The sequence below is a fragment of the Dipteris shenzhenensis genome, chromosome 14 (genome assembly GCF_047967505.1).
Source record: "Dipteris shenzhenensis isolate YYH24624 ecotype China chromosome 14, Dip_SZ_1.0, whole genome shotgun sequence".
NCBI classification, from domain to species: domain Eukaryota; kingdom Viridiplantae; phylum Streptophyta; class Polypodiopsida; order Gleicheniales; family Dipteridaceae; genus Dipteris; species Dipteris shenzhenensis.
In genome coordinates, this window is record NC_141609.1 from 24,545,779 (window position 1) to 24,566,635 (window position 20,857).

The 20,857-nt window shown below is 42.2% G+C and overlaps 1 protein-coding gene across 1 annotated transcript in view; it reads right to left on the reverse strand.

Moving 5' to 3' along the window:
• Nucleotides 1-20,857, reverse strand: part of LOC147894371 (ARM repeat superfamily protein) — a 106,681-nt gene that overhangs the window by 10,108 nt on the left and 75,716 nt on the right. The window lies entirely within an intron of this gene.

Consider the following 20,857-nt stretch of genomic DNA (forward strand, 5'->3'; position numbering starts at 1 on the left):
AAATAATGCATGCCCCAGCTCAATCAGCTGGATGCAACACTATCGTTCTACAAGACTTAACAGCATATGTAATCAACAGAATTAAAAGTACAGAGATGAAGCATACTGATCTTTTCTACATGTAGTCATATGGTAAGTACAGCAAGACGTTAGCCAGATTTTACCCATGCACATCTAATGTAAGTGTTTGCTTAGCTTAAAGTTAAATTATGTAATCCTCGGAATTTGATCCTCTCTTTGGTGTTCACTCCACAGTTTAAAAGTTTGGCAAGTTGACTCCAACATTTATAACGTGGCTCCACTTTTCCATGGACACCTATCACATACTATTTCATTTTCAGCTGATTTATTCACTTCTTATTTTGTGCACATGTTTCCTGATGACAAGTATGAGAGTTTTGCGTGACTTCTCCATACAGGATTTCACACACGGCCAGTTACCAAACTTCAATCCATTGGACATGTACAATATCAGATGATAGTTACACCATCATTTTATGGTGGTGGCACCATTCGCAAAGGTAGCCACAGCTGACACTTCTTACGGTGTACCACATCATATGGAAAAATTATACAAGTACAGTTGTCCAGACTCTATAGAGCTTGGTATTATTTTGTAGCAAAATAAGGTCCATTGTCCCACTTGTAAGCCCCTGTATGAGGAGAAGACAGACACAGTACCAGTGTAGGAATAGGGGGCAAGAGAGTCTGTTATGTGGAATGAGTAGAAGATGCCACAAGGGCAGATCTGGGTGGAGAATGATATCCAGAGAGTTTATGACTGCTTTGTGCACTTCCGGAAAGCCTTCAAATCTCTGGTTGTGAAACATAGCAGCACAAGCATGCTTAACCAAAGGACACGCATCATTATCGAGGCTAGGCAAACACTGTACAGCATGTGAGCACTAAATCACTTCTTTGATTCTCTAGTTTGACCTATGGCTTTATATGCAATTTGGACCTCAAAGAGGACAAGTGCATTGATTTTGAGAGCTTACACATCATGATGCTAGCTCGTATGATTCAGGAGCAGAAATTTACTCCACACAAATGCCTCATTCCAGATAATTGCCTATGTCAAATGAGTCATATGTTTCAGCTGGAGAGACGTAGGCCATCAGGAGTTCCATGGAAGGCCCTCTCATTGCCTATGCAGCTTGCTCTGGAGGAACATGAGCAATGCTAGTATGCACGAGTCTCTTGTGGCAACCCCCCTCCAAACAGAGAAAAGACCAACAAAGAGCTGGTGTCTCTAGAACATATACAAAGTCTGCTGCTAGCATCCTCAACTCCTCATTGAGTGATGTACTTGTGGGCAATGTGAAGCTACCTAAGGTGGAATGCACAAATGATGGTGCGACCGATGGGGCGGGTGCTCGCACATCCAATATCCAATCGCCTACTGACCTGGTGTATCTCACACTCAAGGTATGATCTCAGCAACCCCCACTCCTTCCTCTTCTATAAAAAAGTAGCGATCTACTGCTGTTAAGGATTGTGTCCTATGGCGGGCCTCGTGAGTCTGCATCTAAGTCGAGTGACCTCATGCACACAAAGTGTGTCGCCAAGGTAATCAATGACTCTACTCATATCCAAGCAACCATGAATGAAAAGACAGTGATACTCCCCCAAATTTCATAGTATGCGGGGCATTACATCACAACTTACTCCACCTCCTCTCCCTCGTGTGTCACAAAGAGTGCAGAGACTTAGGTCTCTATGATGCAGTGTGGCTGCAATCTCACATGTGGCCACAATCATGACATGACCCATGGTGAACTGTCCTAGTGTGGAGCGATGAAGCCATCCTCACTCAAATGGAGGAAATGCACCCTCTCCAAGGCCATGTTAGTCAACATACCCAAGTTCAATGAATGTTAACCTTCCATAGATCATCCCCAATAACCTGATGGATGCCATGCTATGTCAGACGTGAGAGGGTGTGTCCAGTGAGCACTGATCTTGGGGTAGTTGATCCATCAGCATTACATGTAACTGGAATCATTTGGTAGTCCATAAATACCAACTCTACTCATCGCTCTCAAATGCAAGCTGCATATATCATTAGAGAACTCTCTAAGGTGGTCTATATCTATCCATCATATTGTACTACCTAACTCAGTCCGACTATGTGGAATCTGGAATTAGAGGAATCTTGTCACGAATCTAGATAATGTCAGGTGGAAAGCATCTCTTCCATTGAGTGCATCATGACTTGCGATCTCTCAAAGCTTCTACTTACAAAAGGCTCCTGCATATGGAGCTGTTAGTCACTAGAGAGTCAAAAAGAGCAACTCCTTGTCACGTGTTGGAATTGTGCCTGGAAGCATTCTCTCTCCAATCTTAACAACAATGCACACCCTCTAGTCGAGCATGTCTATGCTACCACTTTCATGGTAAACATGGAACCTGTGAAAATGCATCCCACATATACATAAGATGGGCCTGATGGATCTGCTAGTACTAAAGCCAAAGTGGCTTGGGAGACGTTGATCCTGATAAAGCATGAAGGTGGACTGAATATTATTGATCCAGATATTCAATGCAAAGCTCTGTTTTGCAAAATTATTGTTAGGAGCCACGGAGGGATTTCTTAAGCATTCTTTCTTGCACTCCCTCTTTGGGTAGTGATCGTTGATACGAAAGAATCAAGCGAATATTTAACAGATTTAAGGATGCCTTCCTCACTAGGCTTGGCGCTAGGGATTTGCTAATGCATTACTCCTCCTTCCACTCAAGATGAGAATTTTTTAGGCAGCCCATTATGTGGAGTTGTTTATCATGGCATGTCTCTTGCAACCTCATAACACACCCTAAGCTGAAGTGTATTCCATATGCTATCATTGACAAAACTAAGTACTAGAATGATCGGTAGACAAATAATAAGGGTCAAGCCACTTATATAACCATAGCCCCTACATCTGTTTTTAGTGGGCTTCTATAATGACCCTAGACGTTCGGCTTCTAGACGTGGAGCATCATGCCATTCCATTCATCAAATAGTTGGTCCACTGCCCAATTTCATCAGCCCATACTAGAGGTTAGTCAACCTGACTAATACTCATTACCATTAATAAATGCACCACCAAAGTTGGGTACAAGCTACTCGAGTTTGGCTAGCAATGTAAAGATATGTAAACTAGCCAAATGTAAAGATACGTAAACCGAGGGCAAGTTCTAATGACTTGAAATGCAAGCATGCACATCAATGATAAATACCATACCCTTTTATATGTCAAGCACATTGAGAAGCACAAGATAAGAGCAAAAAGCAGGAGTGGGATACTACATAAAGGAGGTTTTGGAATGTAAGATAAAGGTCCTATACATGTCACAGATTAGCCACCATGGCTTTGGACGATAGTACCTAAAGTGAAACAATCAATCTTATTTTCTAGACCCATAAATTCAGCACTTGGTTGACACCTCGTGAGCCCCCTGTGAAGCTCAGCTTCGGGATTTCAGCGAATGGCTTCATCGACCCACCAGGATACACACGGATCCACCTCCCCCACTTCATGAGGATTTCAATCGGGCAGTTCCGAGACTCATCATACTCTCTTCCTATTGAGAGTAGTCAGGTGGAGGGCATACCCAGAGAGGATCGGCGGATATGCACCTTGTGTAATTCCCAGGAGATCGAGTCAGAGGAGCACTCCACTTTCAGATTCCCTGTGTACTTACAAAATCAGAGGTAGGTATCACTGGCTTTTTAGAGATGGTTTCCGATCCCTTCTTATTCTACCCAGACCATAGATGCTTGGAAGCCTTCATCCATGTGGTATGGAGACCACACACGGAACAGTTGCTCAAGGTACATAGGGAGATGAGGAAACATAGCCAGACTCCACTCACAGCATGATCACAGAGTTTTTCCAGCCAGACACCATCAACTAATAGGACTCACGGTGGTGGCAGTTACGAGGACCCGAGGCAGAGTCAGAAACACGCCAAACTCGTCAACGTACTAAGGCACATATCACATTAGTGGACCTTCCTTCCATGCATCAGACCGGATGCGCGACTCACAGGAGTGATTGTAGCGCTTGTTCACCCGCAGGTCTACGCCAAGAGACTACAATGGGCTGCACATCACCATCACTCTATCACATGGTTTATGCTCCCACAGCAACCTCACACATCGACACTCCCCTCCTAGGGTTAACACTCTCATTGGCTTCCACTTCATGAGCTCACAAAGTCTTCTCTTTATGTACCCACGCCATTATGATCAGGATTATGGATTTTCTTTTGTATTCGTCCTCAATGCTAGCCGTTTAGGCTCCACCCCTCAACTCATTGTATCAGCTTCTTTTGGTCTCATAGACCTTTTTTGGTCTTTCGAAGACTTTTAATAAACGTCCTTTCTTTCTTTCTATCTAGAAGTATAAACTCATTATGTATTATGCAAGTATAATGGCATTATGTATATATACACATGTATACCTAGCATGATGTATATTTACAAATATACATATACATTGCCCACAAATCCACAAAAATTTCTAACATAAGTCCATCCCACCCAGTATATTTCTAATTACCACCACAATCATGTAAAGCATCTAGACCTCTTGACATATGTAAAAAGCTATTCAAGTTCAGCAACTTAACATGTGAAAAATACCTCTCTAGCTTGTACTTCATGAGTTTGAGGGGCCATGAGAGGAAGCAATAAACAAATTTGAAAATGAGCAACACATGCTTCTACAAGTTGCAATATAGAACATGTCCATTGATGACTACCAATTTGGGCCATGTATACATTAAAATTTTGTCTATCATAATGAATACTTTTGAAAAAGGCTTTGGATGAACATCCCTTGTCTAACAAGGATATAGGCATGCATGCACTAATTAGTCATGAGAAGAAAAATGGGGCCAAAAGCATTAAAGTAACCTCATAAAATTCATGGCATATAGCACATGACCACAAAGGGCTACTATTTAGTCAATAACATATAATTGACCTTTGCTTATTGATTAAGAAATAAAAATATGCACGAAAGTGGTGGGATATTTGAAATTAACAAGTGACCATTAATTTCCGTGCATAAGTAATTTGAAAAGGCAAATGGCCCTTCATTCGGTAGAAAAAGAGAATTTGTGCTAAAGTCACTCAACCACAAAGGCTTATTGATGTATTTGACAATGACCTCGGGGCCGGAGACTTTGCCATGACTTCCTACAAATTTATATTTGGTTACATTAGAGCTTACTTCATCGAGATATAAACAAGCAAGTATCGAACCATCCAAAAATCGTGTGCCTAACTACCTAAGTATTTTGGAGTTTGCAATCCCTCCTTAGTACTACTAACCTAAGTGGAACCACTACCCTAACAATATATATAAGTAACTCTATCTTGTAGATGCTAGCATCCTTCCAAAAGAAGAATTTAAAAAGTCCACAGAAAGTTTCAAGTAAACATACACATTCCCCATTCTTTTTCTTCACTTTAATATTTTTCTCACTTTGAATTTTCTCCACTCTAAATTTTATTTAATATTTTCCTTTCTTTAAATTTCAAGGGAGGTTAATAATAGGGAGGGGAGATTAACTTAAAGAAAACATGAAGATTTGTCTTTTTTTTCACTTTAAATTTTTGTTTAATAGTTTTCTACAATTTAAATTTCAAGGGAATGAGTTAATAAGAGAGGGGAAATTAAAGTAAAGTAAACATACAAAGTCCACCTTCTTTTTCTTCACTTTTATATTTTCTCACTTTAAATTTTTGTAAATATTTTTTTCACTTGAAATGTCAAGGGAGAGGAGATTATCGTAAAGGATTCTTTAAAAAATAAAAACTAAAAATTATTATTATTATTATTATTTAAATGTAAAGGATTCTTTTTCTTCACTTTAATGTTTTCTCACATTAATTATTTTTCTTCACTTATAATTTTAAGGGAGGGGAGATCAACATAAAGTGTTGGAGGTTTTAATTTTTTATTTACGTGATTATTGGAAGGAGGGAGTCTTAGACAATTGAGGGGGGTTGCCCCTCTCCGAGAGTCTTAGCAGGTTTGGAGGGGAGTCTTAGCAACTTGGGAGGGGGGCAACCTACAGGTTGGGAGGGGACTCTTAGCAGGTTGGGAGGGGAGTATTAGCAGGTTGGGAGGGGGGTTTCCCCTCTCCGACCACCTTGTACCCAATCTTGCAGCCCATAGCGACACCATGTCCCTATAGGCCCCCTCATCCCATCACCTTAATTTAGCTCGTGGTGTCATGATAAGGTAAGAGCATATGTACCTACCTTCATAGTTCAATAGCAAATCCAAGTAATGCTTGCTGAGAACAAGATGCAGACGCTTTCATTGACTCAGTAAGTTGTGGGAACCACCATGGAGCTACTAGTCTACCGCATCCTCATCACCTTCCTCCCAATGCATAAACATTAGGACATGTGTCGAGAATGATCGCAGAGTTCTGCAAATGAAGTTCTTGTACTTAGAGGAGAAGCCATAGCATGGATTCCAAGACACATGCTTAAATGCATGGGGGAATAGAGTAGTGGGTCGTGTGATTCATGAATCCTATTGCCTTGCAATCTTCGATGCGTTAAATAAGGTGGTTGACTAAATAGTAAGTTGCACAATGCACAGTACCAGCTATGTTGCCATGCAATGGAATAGTCATGGGTGGCCTCGATGCCTAGTTAATGTAGGGTACAATGCCATAACCATAAACAATGACTATTTTAAGCCTTGAGCACACACTTACACTTTTGTACCTTTTAATTGTGTACCTAAAAACAACAGCGATGGCTTTACTTGAAGTGGAGGTACAAACTGGTTATTCCTGGCACACATCCACTTGGCCCTATGACCTTGAGCCAGTGGAGTAGCTTGAAGTTACACGTGGAGGCTCGTGCCTCCCATGTGAAAGCCTTTGGTCATTATTTTACTATAGGACCCTCTTAACTAGACTTAAGGACCTTAGGAACATGAGACCTTTAATTAGGACCTTATGAACTTCTAATAAGACGTTTTTAGACCTTGAGCCCCACTAATTGGACCTTAGGACCTTGTCACCTTGGTCCAGTTATTCCTTTTTTGTGCCTCATAGATGCTATATGCATTAGGCTTTTTTCAAAAGTCATATTAATATTTTTTTTCAATATAATTTAGACAATATAAGGAACTTTTTTTTGGAAAGAAAAGTTTCTTGAAAAGGAAAAGCCCTACCACTTTTTGTGAAAATTACAATTATACGCCTTTACTTTTTAAGCAATGGCTCCCTTTTCTTAATAAGTCTATTTGTAAAAGGTCTTTGTGCATGTGTGGTGATGTTTTATGTGTGAAAGGATAGAAGAAATTTTCAATCCATATATTTTCTATGAATTAATATTTGACTCTACTTTGGACATCGATAACAAGTCCAGTAGTGCTATGACACATTTCTTCCCTTCTAGTTTAAGCAATTCTAACTTAAGCATGTTGGATGGTGGCAGGTATTAGCGTTGCTGTCATGGATGATTTTTTCACGTTAGTTTCGTTAAGAAGCTTAACATTTATATTGGCATTGAAAGTTTGTATAGCTTAATAAAAATAAATGTTTAAAATATTTGCCACGATTTGAAACTTTTATGCTAGAATAATTTAAAGTTTTGCCAGGATTTACATTTTTCCTTCAAAATTCAAAAGAAAACATATTAAAAGTACTACAATCTACCAATATTATGAAACTAAAAAAGCGAGCTTTAAAACTTTCGCCAAGAGTTTATATTAATATATAAGGATAGGTTTGATAAAAACATCCTTAGTGCTATGGTTGAAGTATAGGTTGAAGTATAGTACAAAGATTCTATCATGAAAATTTCTTTATAATCCTAGAAATATTGAAGTTTTACCAAAGGCAACCCCACCTGCCAGTCGTACTGACCTTTTGGCACTCACACACGTAAAACCCCTGCAACAAACAGGTGTTGTAAAAGGACCATGATGTAGTAGTGAGCCATGCTTCTTTTTATAACTTTGAGTCCTTGATTTCTAGTAATAAATAATACTACTAACTTCCACCTCTATCAAGCCCTCTTTATTTAGAATCCATTCAATTTGGATCCGAATGACGTAGCTTGCTTTGGCCAAAAAGATTTAAAGTATTCAATGCTCATTAAAATTTCTTGTTTTTGTAAAGATTTGACAAGTGCCTCAATCGACTTCTTTATCTCCCTAGTTTTTATTGCCTGCTCATGATACTTTGGTGTCATACTTTCAAGATGTTCAATAAAGGCATCCAAGCCTTTCATTTCATCTTTTGTGCTTTGTTGATGGCTCACTCCATAAATATTCTTTGTAATAAAGCAGATGGCTCACTCTATAAATATTCTCCATCCACTGAGTAGCACGTTCATTGCATCGTTGGAATATCATTATGACTAAACTAGAAATAGCATGGATTTTGTGTGCTATTAGCCAAAAAAGAAATTAGGACAAGAGGCTAGAGGCTAAGCATGGTGACGCTCGAGGGCCATAGAGGAAAGGAGAATGTGAGGGCAAAATGCTATCACGGGAGGGGAAAAGGAATTAGAAGGGGAGGGAATGAAGAGGGAGACTATGACACAAGGGGAAAGGGAGAGAGGGAAGAGAAGCATGTACATGATGGGAGGAGGAATGTAAAGATGAAGACATCAAGGGAAGAGGACCATGCTTTATTTTGAAAGGAAGGGAAGGAAGAAATCAAAGTACTAGCTAGGTGGCTTTACAAGAAAGAGCGTGTCTCATCAATGAATATCCCCCTCCTTTTATAGCCAAGGGAGAGGGTCTCTCCCAATAAATGCATCCTCCCACATGCATGGTGTGTGTGGAAGAGTCTCCCATGTGGAGCTAGGTGGTTACACACTCTCAATTGTGTGCGATAATGCTTGGCCACATTTTTCCACATATATCAACTCCCATATCCCAAGTCTATGATACTCCCTTGGTCTCTTCCCAATTTTATATAACGTTCAAACATCTAGGAGGACAAGTGGAGGGTTGGCACAAGGAATCTTGCCACCTCATCCTACTTTCCCCATTATTTAACTTGCATCCTTGGACTATCTATACCTCCCCCACATGGGCCTATCCTATATGGAGGGAATAACCCAATATAATATCCATCTCCACCTATTTTATATTACTTCTCCCATGGACTTTGAGCCATATCTCACTAAATGCAGCCTAGGTGGAGGGGTGGCACATGGAGGAGCCATGTCACCTTACATTTTATAATATTACTACCATGGATCACACCTTATGGGTGCTCTTACGTGGAAGGGTGGCACATGGTCATGCCCTGTCACCTCAACCCTGGGCCTTATGCACACCATATTTTATTATACTATTGCCACACATACAAACACACACACATATTAATGCCTTTTTCCTTAGACAAATTTATCCATAACAGTTCCCCCCCTAGGCAAGGAATGCACAGCATTTCCATGCTTGGGTCCATCACGCATAAAGAAGGGCTTGAGATAATGCTTGTTGATCACCTTCCTGCCATATGGCTCATGCAGCTCCTAAACTTGTACAGACCCATTGCTACATTCCTTGATGACTTTGTATGAACCGGTCCACAGTGGCAGAAACTTCTTATCCATTTGGTGGTCCAATCTGTTATCAAAGCATAGCACAACATCCCCCTCAGCAAAGTGTCTTTCCCATCCCTTGCAAATCTTAGCATCCAAGTGGGCCTTTTGTCGATTCTTTTGAATCTTTGTTTGATGTAGGGCAAGGCGTCGGGTTTCATCTAACTGCTTAAGTTGCACCACATGTTCATCTTCTATCATCCTCTGTTCTTGTGCCAATCTCAAAGCTGGAATCTCTATCTCTAGTGGTAAAACGGCCTTAATACCATATACCAACTCAAAAGGAGTGTGACCTATAGATGTTTTATGAGTGATATTGTAAGCCCATATGGCTTTTGTGACCTTCTGATCCCACTGGCTTCTGTTCCCTGTGGCCATTTTTCCCATGGTTTTACAAAGGAGGCCATTGGTCCACTTCGTTTGACCCATGGATGCTGGATAATAGATGCTAGAAGTGCGATGATCAATACCCATGTGATCCATGAGTAACTCCACTATTTCATTTAAAAATGCACTCCCATGTCGAAGACTATTTCCATGGGTGTCCCAAACCTTGTGCAGATACATTCAAATATGAAGTTTAAAACTGCCTTACCATTTGTAGCAGGGAGGGCGATAGCTTCAACCCACTTAGTGACATACTGAGTGGCTACCAAAAGGTACTTCTTTTTGTGGGTAGTCATGGGAAAAGGCCCGACAAAATCTATTCCCCACTTCTGAAACGGATGGATGGACATCACTGGGTGATGTTGCCCAGGACGCAAATCCTTCCTACCAAAGAATTGGCATGGTTCATAGGTTTTGCAATAAAAAGTGACATCCTTAAACAAAGTCAACCAATAGTATCCAACATGTAAAATCTTCTTAGCTATATAGTCACTCGCATAGTGGCCTCCACAAAATCCATCATGATAATGCTTTAATACCTTAGGTACTTCATTTGCATCAATGGCCCGTCTTAGTATCCCATCCATGCCTTGACGGTACAACACCCCACTAAGGAGGGTGTAGTGCCTACTATCTCTGTGGATCTTCTTTCTCTCATAGCTAGTACTTTCTGGAGGAAAGGAGAAAGCACTTAGAAACCTGTAGATACCGCCATACCATGGATCCCCCACTTCTATGGCTGCTACAAATGTTACATCGAGGCACTCTTCTAAATCAATCAAAGCATTCTTCAAGTTGGAACAACCCCCTTTTACAAATTTGAAAGAAAAATCATATTCTTGTAGAACTGCCAACCATTTGGCCAACCGGCCCATGGGATTTGGTGATTGAAGAACCTGCTTTGCAAGACCATTGCTGAAGGACTTTCCAGCCACATAATGCTTAAATTTCTTAATGCAGAAAACCAAAGATGAGGCATGCTTGTCAACCTTTGAGTAGCATCGTTCGGTGTCGAGCAATTGTTGAGAAGCAAATCGAACGGGATACATGAACCGATCTTTCCCTTGTTGGAGAAGAATACCTACCAGAGTGTGCTCACCAAACCCAGGATTGATATAGAAAGTCTTTGACCAATCTAGATTGTATAGAATGGTGGGTTCTGAAGCTAGAGCATTCTTGATTTGTGCAAACCCATGATCACAATCCTCATCCCAAGAGAAATCAACCCCATCTTTTAATATCATAGTCATGGGTCATGTCAAAGTAGCATATTGATCAATGAAGCGGTGATAGTATCCTGGTAGATTGACAAATGAGCGTACCTGACGTTTGGTGGTTGGTGGGGAGAGCTTGAGGATGGCTTCTACCTTCTCGGAGTCAGGCTTGACACCCTCGAATGAGACAATATGTCCTAGTAACCTCCCTTGAGTGGCTCCAATGGTGCATTTTTTCGGGTTGAGACTTCCATTCGCATCATTGACCCTTTGGAAGGCCAACCTAACCTTCATGACCTGCTCCTTACGTGACGAGAATATACAAAAATCATCTAAAATCACCTCCAAGAAATCCCCCCAAATAAGAGGTAAACACCATCTGCATAAATCTTTGAAAGATAGCAGGAGCATTGGTGGGGCCAAATGGCATTACTTTGAATGGAAATGTCCCCCACAGTGTGGCAAATGTGGTTTTAAGCACATCTTCTTTGGCAATTCTGATTAAATTAAACCCAGAGTAACCATCACAGAAAGTATACATCTCATGACTACTTACCTTCTCAAGAATGAGGTCTTGAAAGGGAAGAGAATGATGGTCCCTCTTAGTGGCTGCATTGAGTTTCTTATAGTCGATACAGACTCGCCACTTGTTGTTTTTCTTTGGGGTGACTACCATTGGTGAAACTCATTTAGTATTGTGAACTGGAACAATAAACCCACCTTCTACAAGCTTTTGCAACTCTGAGTGCAAAGCATCGGTCTGTAGGGGCCCTAATATCTGATACTTCTGAGCCACAGGCTTCGCATCAGGATTCAGCTCTATCTTGTGCTCTATGGCAGTCACATGGCGAAGGTGGTGGTAGCTAGTTGCAAAGAGGTCAGGGAGATCTTTGATCATTTCTAGGAGCTCGTCTTTCTCACTTAGAGTGAGGTCTAGGGAAAGCATAGATTCAAGCTGTTGAGAACTGGCTATTACCTTTTCTATAGGTGGCGGGGTCGAAGACACCCCCATCATGTAAACTTCCTCCTCTAAGGACTCCTCCCCCCTGTCTGATTCTTCCATTGATTTAGACACTGAGGATGAGAGAGTATCATTGTCTTGCTCCTCTTCTTCTTCTGGTTCCATGGCACCTGGTTACCCTACGATCTTCTCCTTAGAAGAACCAAAAGACGTGTCCTATCTTCCAATAGTTGACTGCATCACTCTTTCTCAACCATGGTCTCCCGAGTATGGCTGGGTAACTCCTACCTATATCTTCAATGTCTACTACATAGAAATTGACGGTGGTGGTCAACCCATTGACAGTGATGGGCAAATCCTCAATGACTCCTAGGGTGGTGAGTCATCGATCATCTGCTACCTTGATTCGAGTGGAGGAACGCCTTGTACATTTCAAATTCAATTTCTTCATGATTCGGGCACCATGATATTACATGCAGCTCCCCCATCAACACACACATTTTTGACATGGCAATTATCTATGATGACATCGACTGTATGTGGGTGCTGATCAATTTCTTCAGAGATAGAAGATACCTCTCTTACCTTTCCCTTTTTCTTCTTCCTCCTTGTTGAGAGCCCTTGCTACAGCTCACGTCTCACCTTAGGGCTTAATGCTATTAGTTGAGGGAGCGTGATGCTCAAAGAACGATGAGCAAGGTCCTGAATGACCGAATAATCTTCTTGCCCCGAGTCGATGGGAAAATCCGAGGGTGACCACTTACTCCTGCGAGATCTTTTAGTCTTCTCTATTGGTGGGTCTGCCATATCAACATTTGAAGGCTCTGAGAAGGACACCTTCTTCCTAGGGCGGCCTGGTCCATGGTTTAGGGAGGGGTCTGAGGTGGTACGACTTCTTTTCTCGAGGTCAAGGATCTCTACATCAGAATCCTCAGTGCCAGATTTACTTAGAAGATTCACCCTTGGAATATTGGGACATTCCGTGCGATAATGACCTCTCTGGTGGCACTCGTAGCATACCACATTAGCTCGGTCTCTTGGAGGGCAGTTGGCTTGATTTCTAATGCCCACCATCTCAAGCCGAAGATCATTCAGGACCTTGGCTAGGTCATTGACTCCGGGTTCTTTTGCAGGAGGGGCCTCTTTAGCTAGAGGGGCCGAGGGAGTAGAAAGGAGGGGGACTCATGGGCAAGGCTGGGGAAATCTTCGAGGCAGAGTGTGAGAATAAATATACACCTTGTTGAGGGTAAGCATCTAAGGGAGGACCATACATTTGAGGTGGAGGTGGTGGATACATCCTTGATGAGGGGTGGGGGTATGCCCCTGAGTTAGACCTCCCAGGTGGTTGTTGCAAGAATTGAGGGGGTTGCGGAGGTACAATCATCTTCTTTGAAGCAGACTGAACTTTATCAAACTTTTGAGCAATCTCATTTGCCAGCACCATAGTTTCTAGATTCTCCCATTTAAGCTTAAGGCGGAATTCGTCACTTGCTCCTGCTACAAGGTAGGCCAGCACATGCTGAGTTATTCCAGCTCGAAATCCAGCATTGTCCTCCTGTGTGGCAATTAAACAGTCTAAGAGCACGGTCGCTAGATCCACATATCGATGCACTGTCTCACCTTCTGACTGCTTCAAGTTTGCCACCTGCAAGTACACATTCTCCGGCTCCTCTTCTTTGCTAAAATACTCAATCATCATTGTTGTCAACCTTGGCTAGCTTTGGCGAACATCTTCGGCCTACTTCTCATACCACACTTGAGCCAAACCCTTTAGAATTGTGGGAAGAACCAATAGCCATTTGTCTTCAGTAAGAAAGTTGAGAGAAGCACAACGGCCCTTGAAGGCCACAAGATACTCATTTGGATTTTCTTCAACCCATCCACAAAATATGGGAATGTCAGCCATGCTTGGAAAATGGAAAAGAGAGAGACAAAATGAGCCTTATATATGGGCAAACAATGGAAAGAGGTAGCGTGAACTAAAAATCAAGTGAAGATACATCCAGAAAGCACAGACAGGCAGAGTAGAGTGTGACTGGTGTATTGTGAAATACTAGACGGGAAGAATTTTCAGCATAGAATAGCTCATAGACAATCTTAAAAGGACCAACCCTCATGATTTCACAGCCATCTTTACAAGCGAGGGTTAGAGATGTAGCACTGCATGAGGTTGTTCATCAAGGAAAACAAAAATGCCATGACAAATGTCAACAGTTGGAGAGCTTGCACATCACCTTCAACTTCTTCCACTTCTTGTAGTCGCCATGCTATTTCTTCAAGGGGTGTACGGTCTAGCATCCTTCTTTTGAGCAATGTCCTAGAGGACCTTTCTAATGATCTTCCGAAGTCGGTAGACTCGTATCAAGTATGCCCAACACTTAGTTTCATGATGACCACAACCTTTGCATTCCTTACAAATGATCAGCCTCCTTCGTGGCTTGCAACTTTGTTGGGGTGGTGCTTCTACTCGTGTCATGCATGATTAAAGTACAAGCTTCACGTGCCAAGAAATCAGCAACTAGATTTTGAGCTTGAGGGATATGCTGAATTTTTACCTCTTCAAATTGGTTGCAAAGTTCCAATGCTTGTTGATGTCGTGAAACCAAGCCTTTGCTCCGCACCTTCCACCTTCCACTAACTTGTTCACACACTAGTTGAGAATCTCCTTGCACCTCAAGTTGCTTGATGCGATGCTCTTGTGCCTTTTGTAGCCCAAAAAAGAGTGCCAAGTACTCAGCTTGGTTGCATATACTTGCAGGTGCAGACTTGCTATAACAAGAAACTCATCTTTCTCACTTGGAGTGAGGTCTGGAGAAAGACGCGCACAGAAACTTTCCACTAAGAAAATTCTACATTCATGGCTGTCCCAAAGTGTAACAAATAAAAAACCAACTGAGCCAAAGGAAGGTCTCCAAGAAAGTGTGCATCCTACAAACAACACCAAGAGAAGTGTTGGAGATATCATAGCCAAAGAGTGTGTGGATGTGATGTATTGGTTTGTAGTACTAAGAGATCTAGTACTAGTTCATGTGTGAGTTATGTGTGAGTACCACCTGTCACTATGGGACCTATCCCATATGCACTTGGTGCAAAAGTGTGAATGTGTAGCCTATATAAGGCTCGTACTTCACTTCATACTTGATGAATGAATGAAAGCCTTCATGGTTTCTACATTTTTCTACCACTTCTTCACTCCCTAGCCTATCTCACACCATACCCTAACTTTGCTCAGCCTCCTCCCTCTTGCAGCCACCTCTGTTCTGCCTCATTCTACATTCTCCTTTCAGCCTTCTCAACCCATTTAGGTCTTCTAAGTTCTGCCATACCCGCCTCTTTCTCCATAGCTTGCTGCACTCATTTCCGCCTCTCCTTTGCAGCCTTTTGTGTTCATTTCTGCCCGTCTAGAATCTCCATAGCCTGCCACCACCATTTGGGATCTCTGGGAGCAGTACCTAGGCACTTGATAGCCTCTCGGATTGCTGGTCGGTACCTTGCAGCCACAAGCGCCTGCACACGAGCTGATTTGGAGCTTTTTCATCGCTGATTTTGGAGTTTCCAGGCTGTTACAGCAGACCCGACCTCGTTCGTGACTTTTGAAGGCTATTTCGACACACATTAAGGCTGCTACTGCAATTTCGAGATGTTCTGAGAGTATTGCAGCATAACCGCCTACATCAGAGGTGCATTTCAGGCTTGTTACCTCATTTTATTGACCACCCAATTCATAGTAAGGGGGTGACCAGTGATGGTTTTCCCTTAACGATTGCAAGCTGACTGAGAAGTCACTATCACACAGGAGGTGTTGGATAGATTGATTGCTCTTTGCAGTATTGCGGTGGAGGGGTGATCGGCCTACTATTTGCCTGTTGGGTCTCACACTCTTTGCTCTGAAGGGAGGTGTTGAAGATATCATAGCCAAAGAGTGTGTTGATGTGATTTATTGGTGTGTAGGTACTAGGAGATCTAGTACTAGTTCATGTGAGTCATGTGTGAGTGCCACGTGTCACTATGGGACTTATCCCATATGCACTTGGTGCAAGTGTGTGAGCGTGTAGCCTATATAAGGCCTGTACTTCACTTGTCAAGTCATACTTGATGAATGAATGAAAGCCTTCATGGTTTCTACATTTGTGTACCACTTCTTCACTCCCTAGCCTCTCTCTCTCTCACTCACACCATGTTTCTAACAAAAAGACCTGAGCAAAGTCTGGTCTAGAGCCATAGCGACTGAATAGGCAAAATTGCCTGCCAAAGGTAATCCCATGACTTCACTTGTCATGTCATACTTGATAAATGAATGAAAGCCTTCATGGTTTCTACATTTGTATACCACTTCTTCACTCCCTAGCCTATCTCTCTCTCACTCACACCATGTTTCTAACAAAAAGAACTGAGCAAAGTCTGGTCTAGAGCCATAGCAACCAAATAGTCTCGAGCAGTAAGACAGGTCCAAAAGAGATGTAGAACAGTCTCCCACGGATGTGAACATGTAGGGTAGACTAAAAGAGCAATACGCCAAGCATCCAAATGCAATCCCACCAGTAAATCCCCTACCAAACAGCACCATACAAAGACTCATTGTTTGAGAGGAAGCTCGCTATCCGACATGTCTTACACCAAGCAAGACGCTTGTGAATATGCCAAAATCAATTCCCATGCTGTTGAATCCAGGGCTGTGGAAGAAACAGTTGATAAGCTTGCTTAGCAGAGAGGTCAGGAGATGAAAAGGAAGGATAGCCCCCCCCCTCCCCCCGCTTCCCCTTCCACACACACACACACACACATGCATGATAAAGATGTATGTATGCATGTATGCCTAACAATGGAGACAAACTAGCAACAAGTGACTTAGATCTTGGTACGAAGGGATCATAATGAAAAGTATTTCTTACATTTAACGTACACCATTAAAAAATATTAAAAATGCAAAGTACTTTTATGAAGCAAAGCACTTATGTCATGACCCGTGTGTCACCACAATGTAAATATCCTAAGTCAAAGTACAATGGACCATTTATTTGATCATAATTAAAGAGTTTTCATATGTGTTAATTATGGTCAAAGAGTTCTTTTAATGGTCAAAGAATTGACTGACTTCCGTCGAGGAGACTTGGTTTATTACCAAGAGGGTTAACTGCGGTTAACCAGAGAACCACAGAGCTGACTACAATCAGAGAGTGTTGACTTCGGTCAACGAGACTTGCCAAGAGGGTTAGCTACAGTTAACCAAGATGTGCCAACTTCGGTTGGAGAGACTTGACTATAATTAAGGCGCCTCGACCCTTGGTCAAAGCCCCTTAATTATGATCAAGAGCGTTGACTCCGATCAACCAGAGAATAAATATATATTTTTATATTTGTTATGTGTGCACATGTGTTCAGTGGGGATGCCCACCGTCACTAGAATTAGTCCACAGTGTGTTATTTGCATGCAAAGCGCTAACAATAAATGGGTACCATGGTGGTGCGCTTTAATTAATTGTTGCAAGTACTAAAAAGAGTTATTTTCCTAAGCGCTACGGGAGCCTAACAAGAGTCTAGGAGGCAGTTCGCATGACCAAGTGCTTCGAAGACTCCAGAGTTGTCCTTAGTGGCATGTAATTAGGAAAGTAATCTAGAAATTGACAAGTGGCTTGTTGCCAAGAAGGGGAGCCTTAGAGCTCATGTAATATTTATTCACGTTTGGATTTATGTATGAATAGCTTCCACGCTGAACTCATGTACTTGATTTCTCTCTAATGAATAAAAACCTTTGGGGGGGTCCAGCCCGACGATTGTCTTGGGCCCTAGTGTATCTGTTGAGAGAGGGAGAGAAATGAGAGTGTTTCTGCTGTCTTTTACGAGGATAATTATATTGGTATCGGAGCTTAACTCGTCTCCTTTTTGAAGGGGGTGACGATCTAAAGCTTAAAGGCTCACAAGCGATCGACGCAAGCACAAGCCACGGGATCACTAATTATCAGGCCAGTGACGATCCAAGTCATCAAGAAAGCGTGCCGCATCTGAAGTGTAGACTGCGTCAAGGTGGCGATGACGTTTGTCTTTCTAAGGCCATTGCGATACCAGATTTCAGGGCTTGTAGGCAGAGTTCACATGCCATATTTCAGTGATGAAGGCATTAACTACGATGCTTGTTTTATCAAGAGTTAGGGAAAATATATTCCTTCGTGGGGGTTTACTCTGCCATGTACTATCTTCTACGCACGGGGCCCTGCAACTCAATTGCAATTTCTCCGTTGAACGGCGAAGGAGTATCAGGGAGGTGATGAAGGCTGACGTGATTCAATCTTTGGTAAGCCAACACCTCACCCATGAGCCATGGAGTTACGCATTCTCGCGCAAGACTTTGTGCAAGTCGCTGGATGGTATGCCCAAAGGAATTCACGGAGATCTTCGATGACCTTGTGAAGGCACAGAACAATGATCGGGCACAGGCGTGGCACTCTGTACAGGCACGCTGACATGGCGCTTATACGTGGCACACAAGTGATGTGGCACTGACACGTGCGAGCTGACATGGCAGTGCACAGTTCAGGTGCTGACGTGGCAATACACGTGGCAGCCAGACCAGATGCTGACGTGGCATTGACACGTGGCAGATATGTAGCTGATGTGGCAGACCCTGTGTTTATCTAACCTAACCTTGGTTAGTAGACTGGTTAGAGGTCCAATTAGTTGATCCAACCAGACCAGTTTGGTCACTGTAACCAGACTGTGCAAAAAGTGACACCAAGTCCTGCCACAACGGTGGTGTTGACAAGTGCTAAAAGTTTTTAAAGAAGTGTCAAAAAGATAGTGTGCTCTTATCTTTGGATGTAATCTGTTTTGTTAAATGTTTTCTTCAAATGTAATTTATTTTGTTTCAATTTCGATGAAATACTATTATCGCAAAAACTATGGAACCAGTCCAGTTAGTCTAGTTGCAGACTAACCAGACCAAAACCAGTCAATTTGGTTAGTGTAACCAGCCGGTTACCCATCTAGTTACTGTCCCCCAAAAAAAAAAGAAGACAGTTGCAGAGACAGTTCTCGCCATCAATTTTCACATATCTGTCAGACTTTTACTGTCAGAAAAGCAGTAGAAAAGCAGAGAAATCAGACATTTGCAGAAAAGAGAAAATGCATGCCTTTGTGCACTGAAAAGATGAATCAGATGCATTCTGAGTGCTTTTTGCAGCAGCCAAAAAAGGGGGCAATATAGTTGTTGATGCCTTGGCAACCTTGTGGGTATATGCCTTAAGTTGACAGCCCAGTACTGGCATAGATTGTGAATGCAAGACACCTCTTGTTGAGGTAATTTTTCTCTTTGAAAAGCAAAGGTTGCGTGCATCAGTTGCATACACAATGTGTGTGAGAAACTTGCAGATCTCAGACGAGTCGTAAGAAAATGGCTCAATCACCTATCCAGAGGGATTCACAAGATAGGGATGCACATCCAAGACAGAGAAGTGTGCAACAAAATCAGAAAGAATTTGAGCAGATGGTACGCACTCGTATGCAAGAGATGGAAAATCTCAGAAAGGATCCAAGAGCTCAACATTTGTTTCAAACAGAAAATATCCTAATGCAGCTTATGATGTGCCAATGCCAGAGGCACACTCTCGTGTACAGCCAGAGAGAAAGAAAGTAAGAAAGAAAGAAAGTGTATTATTGTCCACTAGAGGCCAAAATGGACCCATGGGACATCAAGAACTCTGCATACAAGATAGCACAAAATCAACGTGCCCCAAAGAAGAGAGAGAGAGAGAGATCTCATAGGGGACGGTCTCATAGTAGGAAGAGATCGAGGCATCATCACCAATCTCCCAGTCCTTCATTGTCTACCTCGAGCTCGACTTCTGTATTTTCTTCTTTATCAAATAAACCATCCAGGAAAAGAAGGAAACACAAGAAGTCTAGGAAGAGTAAGTCTTCCAGAGAGACCAAAGAATTTAAAGAGGGAGGTAAATCTGTCAAGTTTATGACCTATAATGGACAATATGGGCATACAGACAAAGCATTGCAGTTCATTAGGCAGTTTGATGCTACATTCGGTACAGAAAAGTTTTCAGAATCCTCCAAGTTAAGAATGGTCAGTTTGCACTTGACAACGATAGCTAATGCATGGTGGAGTGCACAGACCACAGATGGGTCAGCCCCAAAGAGGTGGAAGGACTTCAAGAAAGCCTTCTACCACAAGTTTATGCCTAAACAGTTTAGAGATCATGTTCTTCAAGATTGGCACAGTTAGCATATGGATGCACGAGATACAGTGGATGTGTACAACCAAAAGTTTTGGGATGCTTATTTGCAGATTGCACCTTTCAAAAAGATCTCCAAAAGAACCCAAATGAGAAAGTATAAAGCAGGTCTCAGTCCAAGAATTCAGGCAGTAGTGAATGCTTTGGGGGCAAAGAACATTCAAGACCTTGTGCATTCAGCTTCAATAGCTAGTCTTGTGCCGTTACAAGATCCATCCACAGTACTATCCTTGCATGCAGGATGTGCTGAAAGAATGAAAACTGATTTTTCAAAATCAGAAAAGAAAGAGTATCCCAAGGTTGAAAAGAAAGGGTTTCAGCCTTAGAAGCCGAGGGGTACTCAATTTTCAAAGACATATAAAGGCGAATCCCCATTCACTCCTGAACAGATAGCTGAGTTTCGCAGAGATGGGGAATGCTTTAAGTGTGGCAAAGAGGGACATGTGGCTGCCCAGTGCCCAAAAAAGCCTTCAACTTC